The sequence below is a fragment of the Gambusia affinis genome, linkage group LG19, assembly GCF_019740435.1.
Source record: "Gambusia affinis linkage group LG19, SWU_Gaff_1.0, whole genome shotgun sequence".
NCBI classification, from domain to species: domain Eukaryota; kingdom Metazoa; phylum Chordata; class Actinopteri; order Cyprinodontiformes; family Poeciliidae; genus Gambusia; species Gambusia affinis.
In genome coordinates this window covers 19,877,333-19,893,244 of record NC_057886.1, presented here as the reverse complement: position 1 = coordinate 19,893,244, position 15,912 = coordinate 19,877,333, and the positions used below count along the sequence as shown (strand labels likewise).

General features: G+C 38.9%; 1 protein-coding gene and 1 pseudogene across 2 annotated transcripts in view; one reads left to right on the top strand and one right to left on the bottom strand.

The window, feature by feature from the left end:
• Positions 1-538: 538 nt before the first annotated feature.
• The window catches only part of xab2 (XPA binding protein 2), an 89,779-nt gene continuing 74,405 nt past the window's right edge, over positions 539-15,912 (top strand). For both annotated transcript variants that reach the window (XM_044099620.1, XM_044099619.1), the window contains exons 1-2: positions 539-666; positions 864-933. The gene's annotated coding sequence lies outside the window, so the exon portion shown is untranslated. The remainder of the gene's footprint in view (positions 667-863; positions 934-15,912) is intronic.
• LOC122821573 lies at positions 3,918-14,309 on the bottom strand (annotated as a pseudogene).

Sequence of the window (15,912 nt, the reverse complement as noted above, 5' to 3'; positions counted from 1 at the left end):
AACTAAATAAAATAAAATAAATTAAAAGTTGTGAAAAATAAGCTTGGTATATTTTGGTTGTCTGAAATAAATAAAAAATTTGCCACAGCCAGTAGTGCAAAAGAAATTATTTGTGATTATATTTCCGGGAAAATAATGAAAATATTTTAGCGAGTTTTACTTAGATTATAATTTTGATGGACCAAATTTTTAATGTATTGATCTGTACTTGTATAGCGCTTTATCAAGTTCAGAAGCTCACACAGCGCTTAGTAACTACATTTACTGTTCACCCATTAAAGCGCAAGCCGGGGGAAATATTTGGAAAATTCCAAGGGCACCTGATCGAAAGGGGGTCCTCGCAAAAAAGGAAAACCGTTTATATAGATATGAGACTTTTTACATGTTTGTTATTACAGGTCAGATAATTCTTACAGTAAACCAAACAATTTTTGGCAGTAAAAATTAAAGGATACCACTCTCAGACCAAGAAGCAAACATCCATATTTACTGAACATATCTTCATGATTTGGTTTGTTCCTGCTTAGCCCTCTTGAATCTAACGGCATTCAGCAGCAGTCTACAACTGTGACCAAGAGAAGTCAAGTTTTTGAAAAAGTAAAGAGAAAAAATAGAAGACTGAAACGAAGGGGGGCTAATTTGTAAAACACCTTTTCTCCAAGACAGGTTGGTAGACTGTAGTGAGTGATAAACAATCTTTTAGCTTAGTTTGCTAAAAGACAACAAAGCTGTTAGCTAGCCAAGCTAAAATCTTAGTTACCTGTTAGCCTATATTTCACCACCATTTAATCAGTGGGAATAAAGATATTTACCAATATATTCATATACTTAACTTGTCCCTGTAACTTTTACCAACTTAACAGATGAGCCAGTCAGCAGCAGACCTAACATCCCATATCACCATAACTCCTCCCCCCTGTCCCGTTGAAAAAGGTGAGCAACACTGTGTTGATGGCATGCTAGTTGGCATCATTCCAGAGAGTCTATGGGGGATTCTCTGTCTCTTTGCTTTTTTTTTACAATTATACATCAAAACGGAAATATTTGTTGCTGACAAAAATTCAAAGAATCTTTGTAAAATGAAAATATATATCCTCCACCTGTCTGGAATGGAGGCTTTACGGTTTGAACACCTAGTATCCTATGTTAACTTAACAGAGAATTTACAGATGCTACCACGTTTCCTCCTAACTTATTCCTTCTTGTTCTTTTGAAATGAAATTAAACAAATTTAACTACATAGCGTTTTCTAAGAAATGCTATGTAGTATTGCTACATGTCTGTGTTACTTTATGTGGTTGGGGGAAAAGTTTCTTAGAAAGAGTTTCCAACAGTTGAGATAGAAATAGTTGATGGGATTTTGTCCAACCTTTGCATATACCTCCACAGCATAGGTTTCACATTATACATTTGGTAATGGTTGGCAGAAGTGGAGAGGGCCTATTGACAAAAGTGAGAAAATAGATGTTTAAGGATTTGTGTGTTCTTTTTTTTTATTTTTTATTTTTTTGTATTACACAAGATCACTCATTAAGCTGAGTGATCACAATGTTGAATATTTTTTAATGTCACTTGCTTTTTAGCAAGACTAGCAGGTTTATTCAGTCTGGAGGACACAGTCCTGTGAAAATCTTATATCTTCATAGATGTAAGATTTTCACTTGTAGTGTGTTTGTTGTTAATTGTTATTATTCATTGTTAAAAGTTCACATATGTCAGATGGTCATTGCAGCATGTGTTTTAAGACGTTTTATTTAGGACTTAGAAAAAAGTTAGCCAAGACATCATTTTTCAAAAGTGAAAAAAGTTCTATTAATATATCTTCAGCACAATTATTGGAATGTAATAATCTAATATGTCAATGCATTTATTCAATAGAAAATAGGGCTACAATTCATGTTTTTCATTCATCCTGTTATCTCAGTGATAAACCGTCCATTGTTTCAGGCCTCCATGGTTTTCTGAATGGAGTTTTCCAGCATTAGTTTTCTTTGCATACTCTCTTTTCCACTCTATCCAAAAACATCCACATTAGGTTGAGTAGAGACTCCATTAATCTTAAATGTGAAAGTGTGTATTGATAGATTTGTGTCTTCTTTGATACTATTTTGACCTGTCACCTGATGACAGTTGCTATGGGTGCACCCGCCCTGTGACTGTGACAGGACAAAGCAGATTTGGAAAATGGATGAATGGATTTAGGGTGTTTCATTAACACACTGTCACCTAAATGTCTCAATCATAAGTCTATCTGATTTAATCCTTTTCAGTGAGGATAAATAGCAAATTTAATGTACCACTATCCAGGTTGAGATTTTAGGGGACCATTCAAATGTCACAGCTATACAGTTGCAGTGGATGTAAATCTTTCAGCTGTCTGAAATAAAATAGGCCTGGAAAGCATTCCATACAAGTTGAGGAAGGATAATGTATCATCTTGGAATGGAGAGGAAGAACAGTTGCCTTCTAGGTTGGGCTGACATCCAAAATAAGAGTTGTGCCAGTACACAACAATTTTAAGATGCTGCAGTTGTGTACTGGCAGCATCGTTCATGATTCAGAAAAAGAAACCACTCTTTTGTACTTACTTTAATGTGCATTTAGGATAGACTGAAGTAAATTTGTCTTTTGTAATATAGTATTTTTAACTAATTATCTGAAAATGTCATCAATGCCATCTCAATACGTAGCTGGGCCATGATAGAAATAGATCTGCTATAACAAAAAAGTAAATAAAAATCCTTTTTTTGTATCAGAAAGTATATGTTCCATATGGTATTTAATAAAATGTTTGCCAAAAGTTTAAAAAATAGGTTGTTTAGGTTTTTTTAAGTCTTATGTCCTTGTTAAATTAATATTATTTTAATCGTGATTAGTGGAGGTTAAGAAACAAGCATCTGTTTTTTAAAGTGCAGATGGGAATAAACAGATGGTTCTGAGTAACCTTCTTCACATGATATTTTTACGAATGAGCTTGTGTACCAAGGTGTTAATCTGCAATAAAATATGAGAAACATGTCTTCTGAAGAGGAGCCAGAGAAGAAAGGGTTAAATTTCACTTTGACAGGAACACTGAGAACCTGGGGAAACCTCTTTTAGACCTGACAAATTCCTAGCCTGCAGCTCGTTACTATGTTAAAACAAAATCTATTTCACCTTAATATAATCTTATCTGTAGTTTTTTTTTTACAATATGTAGTACATGTTATAGCAATGAATGCAGTTGTATGATGTCAGAAATGGTGTTGCTTTCATAAATTGGACTATCCAAAGATTTACTACTAACATTTCTCATGGCCTTTGGTGTTTTGTACAACTTAGCAAAGTAATTCAATTAGGGTCATATTGAATGTGCACAGAATGGTGTTCTGGAAGAAAGGACAACCACTGTTACATGATACTGGCTAAGGCAGAAATTGCCTTTAATCCAAATGGTTTGATGGTCCCTCTTTGACAGTTGTCTTTTAGAGGGCTTAAGCCGATGCCTAAAATATCTTGGCAAACTGATCCATGACTTCTTAGTTTGAAGGGTTTATCTAAATGAGTCCAGCAACTGACTACTGCTGTGCTTCTTGCAGTGCCATGAACATGTTCTGGAAGTTGAAACAAGCCTTCATTGACAGCAGAGATACTTATCCTGCTACATTCACAAGCCATTTTAAATTTTGCTAAGCACCTTTTAATGCATTCTTCAAAATGCTTAAGTTATAGAAGTGGTCTCCTGTTGAAAGAAAAGAGCAATCAATTCTTTAAAAAGAAGAGCTCTACAGATGGAACAAAAGTTCCTCATTCGGCCTTAATTTAGTATAGGCTTGTTTTAAAAATAAACAAAAAACAAAAGCAAGGTGAATAAAAGACTTTATTTTGCAAATGTTACAACAGAATTTTCATATTTTATGAAGTCTGTTGAGTGGTCCTTCAGATGTTTTTTCTTACTCAGCAGCATCAGACTGAAAGGAGAAAAGAAAAAAGAATGAGCCTTAATTGACTGTATTCATATCAGTTTACAACACTTGGGCCATTACTTGTATGTGGCTGACATGACCTTTGATGTGGGCCAGGTTACTTTTCAAATAAACCATTCAACACTGTATGAATGGGGTCTGTTGGCAACAAGATCTGGTCATAAATTTAGAGCACAGTTGGGATTCCCATTGAATTATAGTGACTTCCACATTGCTTAACTCTCAGAGCACTTAAGCCAACAAGCAGCTAGAAGTGTGGTAGCTGAAGTCCTGCAATGACTACTGGATTATAATAAGCCAATTGTCATTCCAGAACAGTGTCTCACTTTTCCAGGCATTCACTGACTCAATAAGCAATACCATAAAGTAAAACATTAGCATGGCAGAGCCTTCAGTTGGTTTTGATGATTTTATTGCCTGAATCATGCTGATATGTAGGATAGTTCTTTATAATAAAAATGTGGACAGTACATACTACTTCAGGTGTCCTGAGAAAAGTCATATTGAGCTATATTGTCCTGTTAGCCAAATTCCACTCACTGCGTTATATTGACATATTGTAAATTATTAAAATGGTTCTCATGTGTCATTCACTAAGAGTATTGTCCATATAGGTACCTTTCCAGCATCACGGCTCTTGGCTCTGAGCTTGTTGACCTGAGACTCAGCGATGTCAGCACGCTCCTGAGCTTCCTCCATCTCATGCTGGACTTTCCTAAGTCTGGACATGTGGGTGTTGGCTTGTTCCTCCTAAAGAATAAAATAAAGTGATTTTCAAACTATTTTCAACAAATAAACAATTTTTCACAAATAACTATTGATTAATTTTTGGCTCAATAATAAATGATTAGCTGTTCAAGTATTTTACTTACAGCCTCCTCGGCCTGTCTCTTGTAAGCCTTGACTTTGAGCTGCAGCTTGTCCACCAGATCCTGAAGTCTGGTAATGTTTTTCTTGTCCTCCTCAGTCTGCAGTCATTGCAGATTGCCAGTCATGTTTTTTTCTGTTTTAAAAACTGGTAATTTGGTAAATTGGAAGTAAAAAAAAATTTACATACCTGGTAGGTCAGCTCCTTCACTCTCCTCTCATATTTGCGGACTCCTTTAACAGCATCAGCTCCGCGTTTCTGCTCGCCTTCAACTTCAGTTTCCAGTTCACGAACCTATTTTGTGGAAATAAAATATTTGCATTTTACAAAAGTTTGATTTTAGGTACAGAATAGTAGCCATTATGGGACCCATATATAGTTTTTATAATTTTTTTAAATTGAAATATTTAAAAGCTATTACAGTTCATACCCTTTGCTCCAGTTTCTGGAGCTGCTTCTTGCCACCCTTCATGGCCAGGTTCTCAGCCTCATCCAGGCGGTGCTGCAGATCCTTGACTGTGACCTCGAGGTTCTTCTTCATCCTCTCCAGATGAGCACTGGTGTCCTGCTCCTTCTTCAGCTCCTCAGCCATCATGGCAGCCTGCAATGATGTTATGTCTTAAGTCTTGGTTTCAGCTTAGTTAGTCCTGCTTTGTACAGTAGTTTCTAGGTTTTAAACTGACATCAGCAATAGCATTTTTGGCCTTCTCTTCAGCATTTCTGGCTTCCTGAACTGCATCGTCCACCTCACCCTGAACCTGGACCAGATCACTTTCCAGCTTCTTCTTGCTGTTCAAAAGGCTGGTGTTCTGAAAAATAACCAAGATGTGAAAGTTTCAGTAAAATGTTTTTTTTTTATTATTATTATTGAGAGCCTCGAGATTTTGTGAATTAATAAATCCCTACCTGAGAGTGCAGCAGTCCAACACGCTCACTGGCATCAACCAACTCCTGCTCGGCCACTTTACGTGATCTCTCTGTCTGCTCCAGAGCGGCTCTCAGCTCCTCAATCTCAGCTACCATCAGACCGTTTCAGCGCTCCACCATGGCCACCTGTTCCTTCATGTCCTCTTGTCCTCTGACAGCATCATCCAGGTGCAGTTGGGCATCCTAACAGCAATATAAATTTGGATGTCATAATGGTTTTCCTCTAAAAGTCTTAATTTTTGTTTAACACCAAACTCACCTTGAGTTGTCCCTGGACATTCCTCAGTTGTTTCTGGGCCTCGGCAGCCTGCCTGTTGGCGTGGCTCAGCTGGATCTCCATCTCGTTCAGGTCTCCCTCCATCTTCTTCTTGACTCTCAGGGCATCATTCCTGCTCCTGACCTCAGCATCCAGAGTGCTCTGCATGGAGTCAATCACCCTCTGGCTGTTTCTCTTGATCTGCTCCATTTCTTCATCCTTCTCTGCCAGCTTCCTGTCAATTTCACTCTTGACCTGGTTGAGCTCCAGCTGGACCCGGAGAATCTTAGACTCTTCATGCTCCAGCGTGCCCTTGAAAGGTCATATAGCTAGGTTAGATGGTGGAAAAATAATGACAGGAGAGTATGCATATGTAGATGCATGATATAAATTGCTGTTCAATTTATATTGAACAGCAATTTCAGGTAAAACATTGTGGAGAAATGTTTTACCTCGGCTTCTTCCAGTGCAGCCTGAATTTCAGACTTCTCAGTCTCCACAGTCTTCTTAGCCTTCTCCAGCTCATGGATGCTCTTACCAGTCTCACCGATCTGTTCAGTCAGATCTGAGATCTCCTCTGCAATGAAAAGTAAATAAATAAATGAAGCTATAATATAAATCTACCAAATATAAACTTGAATAAATTTCAGAATTAATCATTCTCTCAATGGAGGCTGAAGCATAAAAAGGATGTGTCTCAGTAATTTTGGAGTTACTCCACTCCTTAAATAATCAGGAATTACGTACGCTGCAGGTTCTTGTTCTCTCTCTTCATGGTCTCCAGTTGGTCCAGAGCCTCTTCATAGGAGTTCTTCATCTTGAACAGCTCAGTGCTCAGGGAGCGGGCCTCCTTTTGGGCTCCTTCTAGCTCAGCCTGGCTCTCTTCATACTTCTGCTTCCACTCAGCAATAACCTACATGTATATAAATGGTATAATTGATTTTGAAGCTGAAATAACATGTCTTACCTTGGGGAAAGAGAATTTTAGGTTCAAGAACTTTACCTTGTCAAAGTTCCTCTGCTTCTTGTCAAGGTTTGCAGCCAGAGAATTAGCTCTCTCCACATCTGTCATGAGGTCTTCCACCTCACTTTGGAGCCTCTGCTTAGTCTTCTCCAAAGAGGCACACTTGGAGTTCACAGCCTCAATGGATTCCTCAGCCTCCTGCAAGCGCTGGGCAAGCTTTTTCCTGGATTAAAAAGGTGTGTTGTTGGTAAGAATGCATGACAAAAGTTACACATAATTAAACTGAGACATTCAATATGACTCACTTGGCCTCCTCCAGCTCCTCAGTGCGCTGGATGGCATCAGTCTCATATTTGGACCTCCACTGAGCCACCTCACTGTTGGCCTTAGACATGCCTCTCTGCTGCTCAGCCTTGGCCTCCTGCTCCTCCTCAAACTGCTCTCTGAGCAGATCACAGTCATGGCGGGCTGATTGAACAGCATGGGCCAGGGCATTCTTGGCCTGGAAAGCACAAATTTGATAGTACAATGATTTGTCTAGTACTGACCTCGTCATATATGGCTAAAGAAAATATAAGCAGGCTTTTCTACCTTCACTTCCTCCTCAATGTGTCTCTTGAGCTCCTCAATCTGCTGAGTGAAAGCCTGCTTGCCTCTTGTCAGCTGAGAAACAAGAGCTTCTTTCTCCTCAAGCTGGCGAGAAAACTCACCTGTGAAAGTCATAAATACATTATTTCTGAAAATTTTTAATCAATGTAAAACTCTGGTTTAAGTCCAGGTGAATTACCATTCTCTGTCTGGAGTCTTGCTTTCTGTGCATTAATGTCATTCAGCTGGCGGACATTCTCATCATTTTTAGATTTGATTTCACTAAGTTGGTCCTCAAGAGTTCTGCACATTTTCTCCAAGTTGCCCTGAAACCATCAGAAATGTATGTAAAAGGTGCGTCTGAGTCGCAGTTCATATGGCTGAGCATTGTAAAACATGAAGTATCCACTCACCTTGGCTTTGGCAACAGCCTCCATGTTGCTGGACAGGTCATCAATCTCCATCTTGTACTCACTCTTCTCCTTCTCCAACTTCTGCTTGACGCGCTGAAGATTATCGATCTGCTCTCCCAGTTCAGCAACACTGTCGGCCTGCTTCTTGCGGAGAGCTGCTGCAGTGGATTCATGCTGCAGGGTGGACTCTTCAAGGTCACGACGCAGCTTCTGGAATTCAGCCTCACGCTTCTTGTTCATCTCAATCTGAGCTGCTGTGGCTCCACCAGCCTCCTCAAGCCTCTCGCTGATCTCCTCAAGCTCCCTGGAAAGGTCAGCTCTCTGCTTCTCTACCTTAGCCCTAGCAGCCCTCTCAGCCTCAATCTCCTCTTCCAGCTCCTCAATGCGAGCCTAGAATTCAAATGCATTGAAGTAATCAACCAAGATCAATATGGAAAATAAAAAATTCTTCCAAATGCTATTATGGTTAATCTTTTGTACCTGGAGTTCCTTGATCTTCTTCTGAAGCTGAGCTCCAAGGGACTGTTCATCCTCAATCTTGCTGAGAAGCTGGCTGATTTCAAAGTCCTTCCTGGTTTTCAAGAAAAAATAAGAGATATAATTTTTGGGCACTTTATGGTATAGTAGCTAAATAAAGAAAAAATTGAAGTTACTTCTTGATTTTCTCGTCAGCTTGCTGCTTGTCATTTTCCAGATCCATGATGGACTCCTGAGCCAGTTTCAGATCTCCTTCAAGCTTTCTCTTGGCTCTCTCAAGGTCCATACGGAGTTTCTTCTCTTGCTCCAATGAACCCTCAAGCTATTGCATAGTCGGTACATTCACACACAGTAATCAATCAATACAAATACTGCATCATTAGGTTAAGGCCTAAGGAGGAAGACAAATAAACAGTTTTCTTACATCGTCCACTTGCTGTTCCAGCTTTGTCTTGGCCTTGGTCAGAGTGTTGACTTTGTCTTCCTCTGCCTGGAGATAATCCAGTGTTTGCTGATGGGCCTCTTGGAGGGCTTTCTTCTCCTTGGTGAGCTTGGCAATGGCCTCATCCTGAGTTGCCATCTCCTCTGTCAGGTTTTTCACCTAAAGGGGTTGAAATACCCAATTTTAATTGAAGTATAGGCTTGTAGATTTCATAAATTCTGTGGATTGGTTTCTCAGTGATGTGAACCTTGTTTTCAGTGGCATGTTTCTCTTTCTCCACTTTACCCAAGGTGAGCTCTAAGTCATCAATGTCTTTCTTCAGCTCAGAACATTCATCCTCCAGTTTCCTCTTTTTGGCAGTCAGCTCAGCATTGATTTCCTCTTCATCCTCCAGTCTCTCGGTTGTCTCCTTGAGTTTGGCCTCAAGCTGGATCTTGCTCTTAATCAGCCCTTCACACCTTTCCTCAGCATCTGAGAGATTCTCAACTTCCTATGATAGATGATGTGTAAATATATTTTGATGGACTCTTTTTACATAAATAGTTCTTTAACAACGTCAGAATCCATAATGTGAAATCAAATGGCTGATGTTTACACAAATTTAGTGTTCACCACATATGTAACTCCACTCTTAATGTTAGTTAAGTCTGTAGTTTAATACAGCAACTATGTGAAAAGACATCTGCCAACTTACAGCAGCCACTTGGAGCTGCAAGTCATTCTTCTCCTGGAGCAAGGAGACCATTTTCTCCTCCAGTTCCTTCTTCTTGGCCAAAGCAGCAGCCAGGTCTGACTGCATCTTTTCATAGTTCTCCTTCATATTCTGCAGCTCCTTCTCAGTCTCAGCACTCTTCAGCAGGGGCTTGATCTTGAAATACAGGTTCATCCATGGCCAGTTCTTCACATTCATGAAGGAACGGACATTGTATTGAATTGTATAGATGGCATCTCTGAAAACAGAATTATTTTGTTAACACAAAATAAACATGTTCCAATACAAACATGTTGCAATAAGTACTCTGATGTAAAGGTTTGAGTTTTATGAGGAACAGGTTGTGTGAACTGTTGTGTTTTGTGGTGGAATACAGAGGAATGTATTCATATTTTTAGTGTTTGTATTCTATTTTCCCTCCTCTCCATCATCTTCACAAACTCCTTCCTCATGACATATCCTCTGCAGAGAGCCTGAGTCATGCTAACCAATGAAGCCAGTTTCTCATCTCTCATCTCCTCAAGAGTACCCAGAAGACCAGCTTTGAAGAACACCTATATTAGCAAAACCTTTACAAGTCAGAACACAAAGGAAACAAAAGAATTGTTTCTAGATATGGAATTGACTGTCTTGTTCCAACATACCTTAGTGTGTCCAAACTTGTACTGAGTGTGGTCCACATCAATGGAGCCCAGCAGCTTCTCTGAAGCCTTCTTGTTGTCAATGAACTGTCCCTCCGGGATAACACTGGCATTCAATACTTTGTATCTGTGAGAGAAAATTTGGATGTTGCCTTTTTCTATCTTCACATCTGAAAATATTTTGAAAATGTCTTTGTACATTCAGAAAGACAAGAGCAGCCACCTCTGCTTGAAGTCACCATAGAGGATTCTGCTGGGGAAGCCCTTTCTGCAGATTCTGATGCCCTCCAGCACACCATTACACCTCAGCTGGTGGATGACCAAGAAGTTCTCCATAAGACCTGAGGGTTGGTAATATATTTAGTGAAAAATAATTCAACAGTTTCTCCAAACCATATCATGTAAAATTTCTTATGGTCAACTTATTGTCAAATTTCTAAGAGCTTCTTGCCTGGGGTCTTTGACTCATTGGGAATCGGGCAACGCACAAAGTGAGGATGAGTGCTCCTCAAGTTGGTCATCAGCTTGCCCAAGTTCTCCTGTAGATCAGCAAAATAAAATTAATCCATGGGTAATTTTAGATTTTTAGGTTCTGATATTTCTTCAAAACATGTCCATACCCTGAAAAGAGCAGACACAGTCTGGAAGGAACCACCCTTCTTCTTGCCACCCTTCTTGCCACCACCACCAGCCTCAGCTGAAATTATGACAGTGAAAACAATCATAAATCATAACTGATGTCAAGCTCCCTTTACCTTAACAGTACAATTGAATCACATATTCATTCTAGCTATGTTTGAAAGTCATCTTAGTGGTAGAATTTAGGTTCCACGACATAAAAAGAACTCTTAAAAAGTCTTCAAACATTTTGTTTCTTGGGCACTGATTGAAAGTTTTAGAACATCTCACACTGTGTGTTTTCAGGCTTTTTCTCACATGGTAAATTAATCTATTCAATTTAGGGTTATCTGTTCATTTTACTGGTTCTTACCCTCAGCTGAAGCATGAGCTGCATACAGGAAGCACAGCAACTTGTTTCCAGACTTCTGGTACAGCTGAACCACTGACTCGTTCAGTGGGTCCTTGTTCTCGTCCAGCCAGCCAGTGATGTTGTAGTCCACTGTACCAGCATAGTGAACCAGGGAGAAGTGAGCCTCAGCTTTGCCCTTTCCAGGCTTGGGTTTCTCAAAGGCCCTGTTCTTGCCAAGATGCTGATCAATCAGCTTGTTCTTGAAAGTTGTATCAGAGGCTTTGGGGAACATGCACTCCTCTTCAAGGATGGAGAAGATCCCCAATGGCTGTGAACAAATGCGAGATCAATTTGAGTGCAGGTTGAATGCAAGTTAAAAGAAAGTTAGATCAGTATTTGAATGAGAATATTTTTAGAACAGCGACTTACCTTCTCAATAAGCTCAATGCAAGCAGCCAAGTCCATACCAAAGTCAATGAACTCCCAATCAATGCCTTCCTTCTTGTACTCCTCTTGCTCCAGGACAAACATGTGGTGGTTGAAAAACTGTTGCAGTTTCTCATTGGTGAAGTTGATGCAGAGCTGCTCCAAGCTGTTGTACTGTAATTAGTGAGAATGTTTTTTAACCTAATTGGAAGTCAACTCTGTTTCGTTAGATATTTTAGAGTTTTTCTTCACTCACATCAAAGATCTCAAAGCCAGCAATGTCCAAGACTCCAATGAAGAAGGCTCTCGCCTGCTTTGTGTCCAGCATTTCATTGATACGGATGACCATCCACAAGAACATTTTTTCATAGACAGACTTGCACAGAGCGCTGACAGCGTTGTTGACCTAGAAGAATATTTGTCAGTTTTATGTATTAAACAAATAAACATTGCTTAACATCACAACTGGTATAAATCACCTGTGGGACGGTCTGACCTTTGGTGACCATCTCATTTCCGACTTTGACCCTTGGGTAGCACAGAGCCTTCAGCATATCAGCTGAGTTCAGACCCAGGAGGTAGGCAATTTTATCAGCCACTTTTGGAAAGAAACAAAACACACTTTAACCTATTTTATACAATTTTTGTGTCTCTACAGAATGATATTGGTGATATCTTATAAATTACCCTCAGTGCCGTCTGGTTCAGCCTGCTCCTCACGTTGCTTCTGCTTGAACTTCATGTTGCCATGATGCATCACAGCACCAGTGAGCTTGTAGATGTTAAACTTCTCATCAGCATTGAAGCCCAAGATATCAATAGCAGTCTGTGTAGAGAAAGAAGTTTTAAGTACACTAAACACACGTTTTGAGAGAATTCTTTTTAAAAACACGTAAATATTCTTTTACATCTGTAGCGATGAACTCCTCCACATCATTGATACTCTTGACAGTGATTTCACCCATGCTGATCATTGGGAAGTCATAGGGGTTAGTGGTGATAAGCAGAGCATCTGAAACAATAGAAACAAATAATTGTAGCTTCTTTGTCTTATTATTTGCACTTTTCTACATTCAAATTTAAAGTATTTGATCATTTACCAATGAGCTCAGGCTTGTGGCCTGTCATAAGCTGATAGAAGATATGGTAGCTCCTCTCAGCAGACAGCTGGAAGGTGACACGGGACTTCTCCAGCAGATCTAAGAATTATATGAATATTAGTATGCTCTTTGATAAGAAAGTCATGGTACATATTATAAATTAATAATAGATAATACTGATTACATCATATGTTTTACTTACATGTTTCAATATCAGCTGAGGCCAGCTTTCCACTTGTACCAAAGTGGATCCTGATGAACTTACCCTAAGCAAAATTAATATTTTGTTATACTCTTAAATTCAAGCATTAACTATCAATGAACATTTAAGCATTGTCTTAACTTACAAAACGGGAAGAGTTGTCATTCCTCACAGTCTTGGCATTACCATAAGCCTCTAGCAGAGGGTTAGCAGCAACAATTTGGTCCTCAAGGGAGCCCTGCACATTGACAGTTGTGAATATTTTTGCAGTATGCACCTAAGTATACACAGTGAAAACTTGTTTTTTCTTAAAATGCATAATCACCTGAATTTTTCCAGTGGCTTGCTGTGCTTGCTCCTTTTTGCCACTAAGAGCTGCAATTGTTGCAAAGTACTGGATGACACGCTTGGTGTTGACAGTCTTGCCAGCACCGGATTCTCCGCTGAGGTACAAGAGACGCATTTTGATTTATCAGCGTCATATTTGTACATTTTGTGTAAGAATGACCAATTGAGTTTGTGCAATACTCACGTAATCAGGATAGACTGGTTCTCACGATCTGCAATGTACACCATAATACTTTAGTAGCTGCATTAAGTTCATGTCAACGTGAATATGTTCTTTCTTTCCATTTCTTTTGGGACAACAGTTTAGTCTTTGATTTACCTGTGAGCATGAACTGATAGGCATTGTCAGAGATGGAGAAGATGTGAGGTGGAGCCTCAATCCTCTTCTTGCCTCTGTATCCTGCTACAACAACAGCATCATACACAGGCAGCCACTTGTAGGGATTCACGACTACACAGAACAACCCGGAGTAGGTCTGTTGTAGTAGAAGATGCAAACAATTATTTACCAAGCGTTGCAGAGAGATATTTAAATGTTATCATTAACCTTGGTGCGAAAACAAACTCACGTAGATCATCCAGGATGCAAAACGATCTTTGAGGTTATACAACACACAAGGCTCGTTGAGGTGGGTCATCATGGCCATGTCCTCAATTTTGTCAAACTTTGGAGGATTCCTGGGATGGATATCGTCCTCCTTGACTGTTACAGTCTAAAATAAAAGTAATGTTGTTTTGCTTGAATCTTATAAGAAGGTGGCAACAAATGTTAAACAAAAATAATATCTAGTGAATTAAAACTTCTCACCTTTCCTCCGTCCGTCTCGACTGTGGCTTTGCCACCCTCCTTCTTGATGAGTTTACACTTGACATACAGCTCAGCTTCATCCACCACAAAATAGGCAGATTTGGCATCAAAAGGAGCAGTCTGAGCTTCAATCCTCTCTTTCTGATTTCCGGAGGTAAATGGCCGCCGGGCCATAGGCCTCCATCTCTGCGTCTGTGCTCATGGTGGCACTTTGGTGAAGCCTGAAAAGTTTACATAAGTTCTTTCATTAGTTTCTTTTAATCTTTTAGGTGATATTGTGTTTGGGTGTGATTTTGAACAGATTTTTTAAGAATGCCTCTTTTGATGGGATCTACTTACCTTACCACAGAATCCTGAGTGAAACTTCAGATGTCTTGTGTAAACTCAAAGATGCTATGAATATGGAAAACAACCCAAATTAAATTGTTTTTTTTTACTGGCTAACATGTACATTATTTACATTGTTAAACATTGCTCTAGTGTTTTCCAATATATTTAACAAAAACTTTGTAAACCTGGAAAAAAATGAAAATATACATTATACATTATTAACTGTACTCACCTGAGTCAGATGCCTGCCAGTTGGCTCAGGCATCTAGAGCGGTTGCTTATATATGCTCAAGTGTGTCTGCTCAGCACAAATGGCTTGCTCAGTTTGGTAAAGTGCAAAATACTCCTCGCCTCTTCATTTGGCAGTGATGTCCCTATGTTGTTTGTAGGGATAGCCATAATCTTCATGTGCAATGGTTTAATGTTTTTCTATTGGTACAAAAATAAAAAAATAATCAGTTCTTTTCTTTTATTTATATAAAAATAAATATTAGTAAATTCAGTTAAATTAATAATGTGTGCAGCATTCACACTAACACTTAAAAGCACCTTTACATATAGATTTTTATTCATAGCTTAAAAAACAAGTCCTAGATTACAAAAGCTTAAAAAAAATTGACCACTAGAATTTTACAAATTTGGACATTTGTGAAAATGTCCAAATTGTAAACATTGGGTCTGTAATTGTATCATAAATATTTACAAGGTCTTTTATGTTCACAGTATTTACAATGCAACATAACAGGAGTGCACTGCATGATTTGTAAAGTGTTTTGCCCATTAAATGCCATGATTTATTTAGGCTCAGATTTCAGTTCACACACTTTATGATGTGCACTTGTCTCCATTTGATTTTAATATCATAGCCAGTGCTGGGTCTCATGTAGTCAGAGACGTCAGAATGTCCCTGGTATATGGTTGGAGGGTGCGAATGCCTCAGATATCTAGTTCTAATTTCACACACAGCTATTTCCATTAGTGGTTAGGGAGTCCTGGAAGAGAAAATTGAGAAAAAATGCTGACTCAGTTATTAACATGAATAACAAGCAATGGAAAGAAATGCTTCAACATTTCTTTCTAGGTTTTTCTTTTTTGCATTGAAAAAGTGTGACTAATATTACACCTGAGGGCAAATCATAATGATATATCCAAAGAGGGTAGTAAGCAAATCTTTTATGAGCTTTTGACTGTTTGAATTAGATAGTAAGTAACATAAAATTCACCATTTCAAATTGGGATCACAAGATATTATTGTAATTCCTAGCAATAAACAGGCATTTGATTGTACTTACCAAAAGCAAGAAACTATTTGAGTTTATTTGAGTTTTATTAATCTCGATTTCTTAGCTGAACACATGCATTTTAATGTTCCTCATTGTGCACCTTGTTACACACATGTAAAAAATCTTGCTCTTAATTCCTCTGACCACATTGCATCAGGTTGTTAAAACACCTTCAGAGAGAAACACTTTCCA